Source organism: Vigna unguiculata, chromosome 5 (genome assembly GCF_004118075.2).
Source record: "Vigna unguiculata cultivar IT97K-499-35 chromosome 5, ASM411807v1, whole genome shotgun sequence".
NCBI lineage: Eukaryota > Viridiplantae > Streptophyta > Magnoliopsida > Fabales > Fabaceae > Vigna > Vigna unguiculata.
In genome coordinates this window covers 33,359,223-33,373,934 of record NC_040283.1, presented here as the reverse complement: position 1 = coordinate 33,373,934, position 14,712 = coordinate 33,359,223, and positions in this window count along the sequence as shown.

The window sequence follows — 14,712 nt, the reverse complement described above, 5'->3', positions numbered from 1 at the left end:
TAGGTTCACATAGAACCGCCATCAGCATACACAAAGCCACCGAATATCATGGTCATGTGAAATCACCAATTGTTACACTCTTGTAGAGGTCAAACCCTTCGCTCACACAAAGTCTATCTATTATCTCAATCACACAGAGCTTTCAAACTTGTTTTCTCACATAACTTAACAGATAACACAAGGTTATCAATTGTGCCACCCACACAGAGTTTACCAATCATTCGCTTACATGGACTTAAAACTCATGCTCACACAAAGACTTATATGTCCACTCATGCTCACACAAAAACTTATGATTCCACAAGGGACCATTGCCCACATAGGGTTGCTCACACAAATCTTGCCTTTTTGTTGAGACACACAACACATCATTCATAATAATGTAAAGATATTATATTCTTATGAAAACAAAGAACCTCACTTCATACAATATAAATGTACCCCATTCACGCATATCAACATTCTTATAAAACATAAAAATCCTTCCTTTACTACCTACTCAACCTACCATTTATTAAACAAATAAAAAAATCAAAAACTTTAGCTTACTCTTTTGAGATCAACACACATATTAACGATATAACAACAATATCAACACAGTATTTACACATATTGGATCACAAGAACTCATATTGCATCATATGATAATAACCATGTGTACAGTACCAACATGTAACCATGGAAAAAACCTAGCTTTTAACATGTGTTTTAGCCCATAACAATAACATGAACCCAAATCATGCCCAAACAAATGAAAAAGAGTGGTTAGCCTCCCTTACAACATAACCATTTGGTTCAACAAAGCTATTAGAAATTATACTCATTTTATCTCACCACAAGCATAAAAAATCATTAAATCAAACAATAATCACAACACATAATAGTTAAATTAGACTTATTCAACCTTCACTCTTATTCAAAGATACTCAACAGCCAAAAGAAGGATTGCAATAATTATTTCTTCGTGAGCTTATTTAAACACACTCTTTGAAGAACAATATAAGAAGAATAATTATTCTTTAAGAGTGATGAAATTTTCTCAAATTTTTTGTACCCTAAAATCCTTTGTAAAACTATTGCTTGATTTCAATCTAGAAAACTAGTAGAGAGAGCCTAAACCATGTATACATCAAAAGACGTTATCCTTTCTAGTGAAAAAAAATAATGATTTCTTGATCACAAAGATGTTGTATTTGTTTTAAGTCAAGAATGAGTTATTGTTTTTGTCGATATTAAAGAAGACATTCAAAGTTTGAAAATATACTTTTTGAAGACGTTGATGAAGATTCAAGTGCTTAGTGGATTATTGAAGATGGTGATAAAGAATCAAGCTTTAGAGTCTAACTTTCTTTATTTTGTTTGTGTCTTTCACATAAGGTACTCACTAAGGCTTTTAAAGATTAGTACACAATCATATTAAAAATAGAAAATGTTTTTTCAAAGTTAAAATCAAGCCTAAACTATTTTTTAGTGTTTTTAATCAATTTATATTTTTATATAATCAATTAAATTGTTCTTGAAATATTTTCATAACAAAATAATTAACTATCAAGCTTAAATATTTGATTAAAATAGGGAGATATCTAAAACTAAGGGTGTCTAAAGCATTCCATAAAATAATTGATCAAGTGTTTTCATAATCAATTAAATTATTTTTAAACATTTAATGAGGAGCATACTTAGTTTATTGAAATGGTTACTACTCGATTATTTCAGAAGATGTCACAAAGATTTTTAAAAGTCAATTAAAATTAGCAATAAGAAACCTGATTTAATCAATTAAAAGTGTAATGTTTTAATTAGTGGTTTGAAAACTTTATAAATAGACATTCACTCTAAAGTGAATCACATTGATATTTTTTGAGATTTTACAAAATTCTTAAGTGCTTTCATAGATATAAAAGAATATAAAGGTTGTGTATCATAGATACAAAATTCTCATAATTGAACCCATTTTTCTTGTGGGAAAAATTGACACTAAATTTATGTGATCACCTCTCTATGAAAAGAGCAATCACATTGATAAGTCCCTATTCTCATTAGTTTTTCTTAGCCAATTCATTGTTTTGGGTAGGTTTAAGTCGTTAATTAGAATTCATTAGCTTGGAATTAGTTTAGTTAGGTTTCTAGCCTAGTTTTACAAAAGTAGTCTAATTAGGTGTTTTTAGTGCATTCTTTAGCATAGTCATTAGGAGTGCCAATAGTTAGGCTTAACTCAATGCATGAAATATGTTCATGAATAGGTAGTAGCCTTTGAGTCTAGTCTTAGCTTAGTTTGGAAAGCCTAGAAGTATAATTGACCTAGTTTTAGTCTAGTTTTAGGAGTTTTTAAATAGGTTTTGATGTGCTTAACACTTATCATGTGAGAATTTTGATTCTTATGCAGGTTTGAAGATCAAGGAAGGTTGCAACTAACCAAAGGAAGCATTGAAAGAAATCTAAGAGTTGACTTTTTAAGTTTTAATTTTAAATGAGATGGCACCTTTTGGGAAAGCTTTGGGGCATTAAAATACACTTGTTTTGATCTTGAGATGGCTGGAACATGTCCATAGATGCATAGTACTCTTAATTCTCAGTTTTTGCATGTTTAGTTCTTTTAAGTGAGTTGTAGGCATAACATATTTTGATTTAGTGTTTTCTAACTTGTTTTCTTAGTTGTAGCATACTTAGTAGTGTAGATTGAAGTTGTTGAGAGGGAGTTGAGTGAGGAATGTTGTTGTTAAGGTGAAGAAGTGAAGTGGAATCTGAATCATACAAGGTTAACATGTGGAAGGCTATTGAAAGATTGGATTTGGAGCTACTATGAGCCACTGGATTCATTCACCCATTGAAGCAGGTCATGTGGATGTTGAAACATCACTAAGTACACGAAAATGACCTAATAGAAGCTGTGGCAATTGTTGGAGAACCTGGCACCCAAGTTTCAAGTGGAAATTTAAAGTAGTCTAGGCATAGAAGTGGTAGTTAAGTTAGTCTTAGAAACTTGTAGAACCAGTAACAAGTTCTGGATTTCAGTTATGTGTGGTGCAAAGCACAATTGAAACACACTACCATTCACTAGATACACACACTTCATCCATTCCCTCTCACAAACTCTCCACTATGCACACATTCACCGCTACCGCAGAACCATATTATACTTTTCACTGCACTATTCCTACACATTTTTTGTTGTTCTTTTGATGTTTCATAGAGTTATACCATGAGGATTGTGCTCCTTTCTACCATTCAATTTGTTTGTAAGACATTCTTGTTCTTTATATTGATGATTTTCTTTCAATTCCACCGTTCAATTATCATGTTTTTTCATTTCCTTGGCTGAATTAAGTGTGTGATTCAAGGAAGCTAAAGGTTTAGTGATATTGATCTAAAACAACACTAAAATTCAGATGGAGTCTTCTTGAATTTCAGAGATGTGTGGTCATCTAACTAGATATCGAATGTCTCTCGATCTATGATGAATCATACATAAACCAAGCTACTTGAATAACTCTACTCAATTGTGCAGTTTCACGTTTCTGTTCCAGTACACCTTGATTTCGAATTTTGTGATTTCATGTTGTTTGTGCTCGTTTCATGTTTTCATCTTAGTCGTGATACTATATGTAGTGCATTTGCATCATTTCTGCATCTAATTCATAGTTCATTGTATCCAATTTCATGCTCGTTCATAAGTTAGTTAAAATCATCAATTAGGGTTCATTAATTAGGATATCGAGCTATACTCAATGATTTTTAGTGATTCCTTTTCCCATGTTCAATACAGACCATTCCTAGATATTTTGTATCGTTAAATTTTTTATTCATGCGTTAGAATTTGAGTTCAAACGTTTCCTTGTGTCTACACAAGTGAGGTGCTCTTAGGAGAACTTTCAGATTTTGGAATTCTTCATAATTAAGTTTTGATTCGTTTTCAGTGGTTCATTTAGGTGTTAGAAGCATTTTTGCATCGGTAGATTGAATTTAGGAGCATTCCATTGCATAATCAGACATTGGCATACATATTTAGTTATACCTTTTCATCAAACACCTTAGGTGCATTTTAGTTCACTTAGGTATTTCATCAAATAGTTTGCATTTTTGCATTTGCATAGCATTTTAATTTTGTTTCAGTGTTAGTTTGGATATAACTTGATAGATTTCCTCATTTTTCCACAAGAGAAGTTCAATAAATCATGCCTTTGCCTATCCTTTGGATTGATCTTCGGTTGACCGCTTTGCTATATTATGTAGTATTAGTGAGGAAATTGAGTTTGACTAAACCTTTAGGCCATAAGAGGTTTATCACACACCAACAAGTGCACTGGTTCAGTTGTAGTACTAAGTGTCGTATCCATAGTGATTTGATCAATCTTTATCAAAAATTATACTTAATTTGATTTGTAATTAAAATATTTGGTTGTAAAATGGTGAATGATCCAGAACATAAAATTAAGATTTAAGAATTTAATAAGATAAAATGTGTTGGGATAAGATTTAAGCATGGTTATTGTTTCATTGAATTAACAAGTTTCATTCATTGTTCTTGGAAGTACACTGAGGTAATCCTAGACCTATGTGTACAACCTAGGACCTAAAAGCATTCTAACTCAGGGTGAATTCTCCACGTCCTAGTGAAGAGGCTTTTGCATTAAGATTAGGACTCTTTAACTAGTTAAATCATATAGATGCATGTCTTCCACCTAACAACAAATTAGCTTTCGTCTAGTTCGAGTTATATAAGTGAAGGATGAGTGATCAATTCATCACGCGTATAAAGCAAATGAATCATTAACATATGAAAGAACATTTATATAAAGCATAGTACCAGTACAAAAGTTTAGAGTGCTACATCTAATCTCAACACAAGGAAATTCAACAACTCATGTTGATTCTAACATTCAATCCTAGGAGTTATTTTAATCCCCTCATATCTCTCCTATTTTAAGAGATATTACAAGTGAAATGATAGACTGAGAGACTCTAGAGAGAAGTCTAAGAATCTGACTATGGAGCATCCAAAAGAGTTTTTCAAATAAAATTTTGGTGTGTAGTGGTGCTTATGTGTGCTGAAAACAAAAGAAAAGAGAAGGAATAAAAGCTACAAAAGAAAAAATAAAGAAAAAGTACAAAAGTAAAAAGTAAAACTGAAAAGCAAAAGAGAATACAGGGGACCATTACTGTAACGTCCTAGCCAGAAATTACTTATTTAAAACAAAACAAAAATTAGATAATATATGAATAACCTTTTTTATTAATAATTTCTTTTCCGAAAAACGCGGGAAATTTAAACTCCAAAGTCAATGCACTAATAATAACTAAAAACCGCAGAGTTCAATTAATGCAAAACATAATCGTTCTCTAAACCATTACAAAAATAGTTCATGATTAGAAAAACTAGAAAACTCCCATCGCTGATCCCCACTCTGACGCTATGTGTCCACATGCTCACCTGCATCACCATCTGCTCCCATGTAAAAAGTTACATGATCATCGCCACACACACATAGATAGGGTGAGCTCAAAATAAAAATAAACAGATATAATATGAAATAATTTAAAACATCCCAAACATATAATTCATGTTAGTATTTGCCATTTCTCAGTTCTCGACTTTCCATCTTTACATTAGACGCCCCTTGATTCTACACCCTTTGGGTGAGTCCACTGATTGATCTTTGTTGCACGAGTGTCTACTCGCCCCTCCGACCACAGGCCACCACCTGATAGTCCACACACGGGTACAAATTTGCCACGGCCTCACATCGCGACACCAAGTGGAGTTCCCCAAAACGAACAGAAGTTTGAGTTGTTCCTAGACTACCAAAACTCTATCAAATGCACTGAAAAGGGCAATCATCTGAAACCTCATCGTACGAGCCACAATCTCGCACACTCCACTGGACTTCCTAAACCACTAGGCTAAAACCTAAAGTGGCCACGTGTTACCCCAATACATGTTACACTCGTAACTGGGCCCCCAGCCAAAGCATCGCATTAGGACAATCATCCGAAGCCATGTAGAAATCCTCCACTTCAAACCAACACTGCACTGAACACCGCCTGGCGCGCCTCTCACGTCGCCAAGTGGAACATGGTTCCAGATCGCCTGGCGGGCATCTCTCACCGCCACGCGCAACGCGCCTTATAGTAGACCTATCACACCGTCACGCCTGGCGGACCCAACCCTACCGCTAGGCGCCTCGCGTAGACAGTGACCACTGCCACTATTTTGGGACCCTATCGCCTGACGGCTCGCTCCATGCCGCCAGGCACCATACCAGTAGCGTGATGCTACTGGTTTTTATGCTTTCTCACAGGTCTGAATAGACCCCAAATCATTCCATATGTCAATTATAGTACAATTACAATTATCCAGTCATAACACCAAAACTAAATTGAAATGCACGCATTTTATCACATCCCCAAAGCAAGTATTAGTATGTTCTCTCTCTTTAATAATTTCAACCGGCCACAACACTATCAATATAGCACATAGATTTTAATAACGAAAGCAACATCACACCTGCCAATTATCAATAAGCATGCACTCTAGACTGCCTTACATCAAATCAACTCATTCATCCATCCATAATCATACAACTAAACTGCACTCTCACACACTTCATTTAGCATACTTCCTCAATTCAAGGCATGTCCTTACTCAAATAGTTGGAAATTACAACACATCAATTGAAATATAAAATAGTCGTATTGCAACTCAGGTTGGCATAAATTACGTATTGAAAACATTCGAATTATTATTTCCCAACCACTTTTATGCTCATGGCAAGGGTATACATATCTTTTTCCACATACACATGTGTTTACCTTTCCCTCCTTCTGCATACAAATTCAGTTTCACTTAAAATTATTAAACAACGTCTATTACGTGAATCCTTCCACCCATTCATCAAATATATCCCTATTTTGCGGTGTCACCTAGCGCTAGTCTAAGTACCGCCAGGCGGTACGTGACAATCTAAGTTCTGCCAGATTTTCCTTGCACTCATCGTGATCCCAATCAAACCCAATCATAGTACCCACCATCATACTAACATAATTTCCAGTGCACACATCATACAGAGATCATATTGTAAGCCTATGAACCTTATTTCTATAACACAACACATACATAAATTACCAATTCAATGCTTATTCATCACCAACCCTAACATGAACCCTACATCCCCAAATTCATTCACGAAATCATAAACACATCACTAATACATCTAATCTTCGTCCCATAAACACATAAGCATATAAACGATCTTGTGATTTTAAGCAAGTACCCAATTCAAGTAGCAAAATTCTCAGAACACAATCAAAACAGGGACAATTGGCCAAGCCAGTTCGCGTCGCCTAGCGGGTTACGCACTGCCGCCAGGCGGTTCATAGTGAAACACCCAGAAATGGGTTCTGTGACATGTGTCGCCTGGCGGTCCATTCGACGCCGCTAGGAGGTTTCTAGGTATTTCCATAAATATGAAAAAAACTCATGCGAAAATAACAAGCATTGCATCATGATCACCAAGCATATCACACAATCATCTAATTCATATTAAAAACTTATAGTCGAACTCCCCTAACCTGGATATTACTTGCTCAAGACAAAAGCTAAACTCCCTTCTTAATGTTGGCACTATGAACCCCTTAAACTAGCTCCAAGCCACTGCAATGAGCCTTCCAAGACAGCCACACATCCAGAATTCTCCCCAGGCCTCCCAGGGTTTCTGTGTCTCTTCACATCCATGCCAAAGTAGGTTTTAACAAATAGAAAGTTATTTTGTTCAAGCCAAGGTTTGAACTCATTACCACACAATTACAATTCAAGTGCATAACCAACTCAACCAAGTCATCTTTCATGATAATATTTATAAATCTAAAATTCATACTCTCTTAACACGCCTAACATATCATAAGAAGAAAATAATAAGTTTAAATAACACAACATGGCATACATAGAACTTGAACCCTAGTCCTCTCACACAATTAAGTACTCTCAACCACTTGAGCTAGTACTTTTCCACGTCATGAAGGTTAGCATTTAATGCCATAAAGGCTGCCAACCCTTGTGGAAGCATCTTGGGGAGAAGTGGAGGCCTAATTGGATCTTGAAGCCTTAAGGAAGAGACAAGAAAAGAAGGAGTGAAACACCTTGGAGAGAAACAAGCATCATTTGTTTGTAATTTTTGAGTTGTAAAATTGTATTGTTTTGGACTTGTAGTTCTTGGCCTAGTTAGGTGCCTTGGAGGAGTTTTTGATGCTCAATCTCATCTCGAAACTAGAACCTCTTTTATGATATTACAAACACTTTTAGTTGGTAAGGGCTTCAAGGTTCAAAGTGCCTTACAACCTTACCATTAGGCCGCATAATTTAGCTTATTTGTTTTTCGTACTTGCTTTCTTTATTGCTTATAGTTTAGTGTGTGTCGACTTTTATCTCAAAAATAATTTCATTTGAGAAGTTTGGTGCAAAAGGGCTTAAGGTAAACTTTGGCTAGGAAATGCTTGGATTTTAAGTAATCCTTAGTGATTCCCCCTCCTTTCGTGGAAGTGAACTTGAGATCCTCTAGCCTTTTTAAATATCTTAAGGAATTTAATTTTGAAATACAAGTTTGTTTGTGCATTGCATATTTCAAAAAACTTAAGAATGTCTAAGGCACTTTCTTACAAAATTGGTAGTGATTCTAGTGAAGAGGCCCAACCAAGTTTAAAACATTTGGCTAAGGAACTAAAATCACGAAAAGTTTGGCAAAAGCAAGAAACCCTTTTGAAAGAAAAAGAAAGAGCTGAGAGAGAACAATATCTTGCTACCTTAGAAGAAAAGTTTAGAATTCTTAATGAAAAACAAGAAAAATTGCAAGAAGAGATAAGACAAAGTAGGAGGTCCAAGAAAAGATCCAAAACTCCCACACAAATCACACAATTTAAGGAGTATAGTAGAATTGCCAATCTCCAACACCTAGAGTGCATAGAAGGGAGCGTGAAAGAAAGAATGCACCAAGAGATATTAGGGTTGACCTTCTTCATTCCCATGGGAAACAAAATGCTTTGGCATACCTAAATTGGGAAATTAAAGTAGAAAAACTTTTTGAGTATCATCAAATCATAAAAGATAGGAAAGTTGCCCTAGCCACTATAAGCTTCCAAGGGAATGCTATGTATCGGTGGACTTCCCTAGTTAGAGAAAGGAGACTCTTCAATTTTCCTAAAGTCCAATATTGGAATGACTTGAAAAGTGTCATAAGAAGAATGCGTATACCTTCCTACTACTATAGAGAGCTTATCGACAAACTCCAAAGGCTTCAACATATAAACATGAGTGTGGAAGAGTATAAGCAAAATATGGAACTCTATATGATGAGGGCGGGAATTAGAGAGGAAGAAGAGACAATTATCTTTAGGTTTCTTAGTTGTCTCAATCTGGATATTAGAGATGGAGTAAAATTGTTGCCCTACCAAGACTTAAATGATTTAGTACAAATTTACATCAAGGTAGAGCAACAACTTTTGAGAAAAGGTTTGAAAATTCTCCATTTTAACTCTAGTTTTAAGAAAGACTAGATAATGGGGGTAAGCAACTGGTAGAAGAAGAACTAGCTAATAAAACCTGGGGAGGGAAAAGGCAAAAGAAAGACCAAGGGATGCAACATCATCACACACTCATACTAGAGACATTAAGTATTTCAAGTGTCTTGCTAGAGGTCATGTTGCATCACATTGCCCCACCAAAAGAACCATGATCTTAAAGGGTGTTGATGTGTATAGTAATCAACATGAAAAGAGCTCTAGTGAAAGTGGGGTTGAATGTAAGAACAAAAGTGAGGATGCCTACCCTTGCAATAGGTATATTCTTATGATAAGAAGAACTCTCCACAATCAACCTAGTCCCTAAGAACTAAACCAAAGAGAGAACATCTTTCACACAAGATGTAAAGTTTTAGAAAACTCATGTTCTCTCATTGTAAATAGTGGCTCATGTTACAATTGTTGTAGCACTAGGTTGGTTGAAAAGTTAGTTTTAACTATATTGCCCCACCCACAACCTTACAAACTCCAATGGCTTAATGATGGTGAGCACATGATAGTTAATCAACAAGTGGATGCATTTATATTTCAAATAAGTGTTCCTTTATTAATAGCAAAAGATGAAAATGAATTTTAAGATTATATCCATTTATAAATTTATATTTCAAATATTTTTATAGTTTCATAAATTTATATACAATTATTTAAAATATAAATTTAAATAGAAAAACAATAATGAAGTATGATGTCACAAAGTATCAACACAAATATATTTAAAATTTAAAAAAAATAAAGTTCAATATAAAACATATATTTAAATAAATTTAAACTTGTTAAAAATGTTTAACAAAAATATCAATTTTAATAAAAAAAATATGAGTATAACATTTATATAAAAATTAAATTTAGTCAACGAAATTGCTCCATTGAAAAAAATATTATCACTACCAAATTACACACTTTCTATCACGTGGCAAGACATTCAATAAAGATGACAATTTTTTTTATAAATTAGAAAAAAGTTAAAATTAAAAATTAAAAAAAAAACATGAACTGACATATGACACATGAGTTAACATCGTTGATACAATACTAACCGAAAGAACCAAATTGAATTATTTTGTAAGCTTAAGTTTGATGATGTATTGACTAATGAATTGAATTATTTTAATGATTTGTCATTTTTGTTGTAGAAAGTAAAATCTATGATTCGCGTTACGATTTTACAACTTGCGATTCTATAAACCCCTCACTATCCTAACCATAATCTCGATTTTAACTACATTGACTCACACTTGCACTATTGGTTGAAGATGAAAGGGCCCAAAGAGAGAAAAATTAGGTAAATTTGGTGCTTTGCAATCTTGAGAATAGCAGCCATAGAGATGGATGTAAGATCTGGGAAAATTAAGTAAATAAATAAATATTTATTTAATAAATGTGAGGGAAGGTATCTATAAAGTAATTAATGCGGAGAATTATGACAAAGGAGCAATGGTAGCTTAAGTGGTTAGACATGCTTGGTGCGTTTGAGGGGGACTTGGGTTCAAGTCTTGTGTATGCCATTAATGTGATGTTTTAATTATTTAATTTAGTGTGGGTGTATATATGAACACAGGGGAAGTCTTGGAGAGGAGAAGTGCACCCAAGTATAATGATTATCATGATTTTTATTTTTGGCTTGACGAGATGTTTAGAGTTTTTCTTCTAAACACAACAAACTTAATATTATTCTTATTATTTTTATTATTTATTTTATTTTATTTTACCATTATTATTATTAATATTATTATTATTATCCTTATTATTATTATTTATTATTATTATTATTTTATTTTATTCTATTTTCATTATTTTATTATAATTATAATTATAATTATAATAATAATTATTATTATTATCATTTCTATTATTATTATTATTCTTATTTATTTTATTTTACTATTATTATTACAATTATTATCATTTTTTTATTATTATTTTTATTTTTAATATTTTTATTATTATTATTTATTTTATTTTATTTTATATTATAATTATATTTATTAGTATTATTATTTTATTTTATTTTACTATTATTTTATTATATTATTTTCATTATCATTGTTTTGTTTTATTCATTATTTTATTATTATTATTATTTTACTAGCATTAATACAGGCGCTATCGAGCCTGTATGTATGTATTTTTTAAATATGCGTAATATTATATAAGTAGATAATAATATTGTAATGTTATTAAGTTAATATATAAGTAAGTGAAATATATCTGAACAGATGAAAGAATAACCATTGATAAATAAATAAGAAAAAAAGAAACAGAGATAGCCGGTTTTATCAACAATTTGTAAAAATAACGGTCAATTTTTAAAAATTTAATAAATTATTATATTTAAAGGGTAAAATTGGTATTTTGAAATGTGGACACAAAAAGGGAATCCCCTTTATATATTGTTATATATTTTATTAATGTTACCGTTTTATTATCATTGCTTCATTTTATTTTATTATTATTTTTATTTTTATTTTTATTTTTAAAATTTTGTTTTACTATTATTTATATTATTCTTATTATTATTTATTATTATTATTATTTGTATTACTATTTTTATTTGTATTATTATTTTTATTATTATTCTCATTTTATTTTATTTTATTTTATAATTATCTTTACTATTATTTTATTTATATTATTATTATTACTATTATCATTATTTTGTTTTATTGATGATTTTATTATCATTATTACTGTTTTATTATTATTTCTTTATTTTATCATTATTATTATTTTATTTTATTAATATTACGGTTTTTATTGTTGTTTCATTTTATTTTATTATTATTTTTATTATTTTTATTTTTATTTTTAAGATTTCATTTTATTTCTATTACTATTATAATTATTATTATTATTATTATTTATATTATTATTATTATTATTATTTTGTTATTATTTTATTATAATTATTATTATTATTATTATTTATATTATTATTATTATTATTTTGTTATTATTTTATAATTATTAGTTTATTGTAAGAGACCTAGCAAACTATTTCTAAGGTTTGGGATCATTTTACAAAAATTGGAATAAAAGAAGGTAAAGAAAATGTTGTGGATTTATCCATTCAAGACTCTAATACTATAGTTTGATAAGTGACAAGAATGACTTGATGTTCGATAGTAATTTATATTTTTGTGATTTTGGTTTGTATTTGGAGTTTAACATAATTTGGAATTTTATTTGGATTGTATTGAAATTTATTTAGATTTTAATCGGAATTATAAATTTAGTTTTCTTAGGATTGAAGAAAAAAAATTGTGTGTTTTTTTTTAATTAAGTGAGTTAGTGAGTCAACCCGTTTAACCCGTCAACACGTAGTGGGTCGGGTTCTAATTTTTTTGGCTCGCTAATAAGTGAGTCGGGTTGGGTTGACCCACTAAGTGGCCAACCCGTCGCGGGCCGAGCCAGGTTGGGTCGGGTGACCCCTTTTGACAGCTCTATTATTATTATTTTTTTATTATTAATATTACTATTTTTATTTATTACTATTTTCATTTTATTTTATTTTATAATTATCTTTATCTTTATTATTATTATTTTATTATTATTATCATTGTTTTATTTTATTTATGATTTTATTATCATTATTATTTATTAGTATTGCTTTATTTTATTTTTATTATTTTATTATTATTATTTTATCTTATTATTTTATCTTATTATTTTAACTTATTAGTATTATTGTTTTATAATTATTGTTTCATTTTATTTTATTATTTTTTTATTTGTATTGTTTCATTTTATTATTATTATTATTATCATTATTTTTATTGTTGTTGTTTTTTTAATTATTATTATCATTATTATTGTTGTTGTTTTTTTGCCAATGCGATATTTTGGGGCAATGGTTATGTATTTTTCCTACTTTTGTATATTGTTTGGTTGTTTAGGATTGTGTTGGACTATGATCCAGTCATTTGATTATGACTAGATAAGCATATTTCATGTTATGGATTGTATGTATAGTGCTTGGGGTTCTTTAGAAGTTGCTTCAAAGTGCCAAAAACCAGTAGTCGTGACGTTACTGGTGTGGCGCCTAGCGGCTTGGGGTGTGCTGCGAGGTGATATGGGAAAACCAGAGAAGGTTGGAACGCATGGCGCCTGGCGAAAAATGTGATCCCGCCAGGAGAAAAAGATTTGGTAGAGGCTCTGGAAAGCGTAGGCCGCCTAGCGGCGTGAGGTGTCTGCCAGGCGGTCTAGATCCAAGTTTCATCTAGTGACGTGAGAAGTGCGTCAGGCGGTTTTGGGTGCAGAGTTGGATCGCGAGGAGGATTCCTGCACTGTTTTGGATGGATGTCATGAGGCGATGCTTTGCTGGGGGCCCAATTATGAGTGTAACTTGTATTGGGGTAACATGTAGCCACTCGAGGTTGTAGCTTGGTGGTTTTGGAAGTCTAGTGGAGTGTGCGAGATCGTGGCTCGTACGGCGAGGTTCCGAAAGATTGCCCTCTTCAGTGTAACTAATTGATTTTGTAGTTTGGCGACAACTACAGACTGCGGTTCTTTTTTGGGAATTCTACTTGGTGTCGCAGATTGTGGTCGTGACAATTTATTCCCGCGTGTGGACTATTAGGTGGTAGCTTGTAGTTGGAGGGGCGAGTAGACACTCGTGCAGCAAAGATCGATCAGTGTACTCATCAAAGGGTGTAGAATCAAGATGCGTCCAATATAAGGTTTGGGAGTTGAGGATTGAGGATTGGGGTGCTAACTTGGGTCATAGTTTGAATTGCTTTATTACTTATGTTGTATTTATCTTTCTTGTATTTGAGCTCACCCTATCTGTGTGTGTTTGGCGATGATCATGTAACTTGTTACATGGGAGCAAATATGGATGCAGGTGAGCATGTGGATGCTTAGATTCAGAGTGGGGCCAACTATTGGAGTTTTTACTAGTTTCCTTCATGAACTATTTTGTAATGAATATTAAGAACAATTAATCTTTGTAATAATTGAACATCGTATGGATTTTATAATTGGCGCGTTGAAATAAAGTTTTAAATTTTCCCGCATTTTGGGAAAAGGAATTATCATAAATGCAATTTTATACTTATATCCCTATTTTAATTATTTAAATTAGTAATATCTGGCTGGGATGTTACATTTGATATCAAAGCAATGGTTTTCAAATGATTTTTGGGC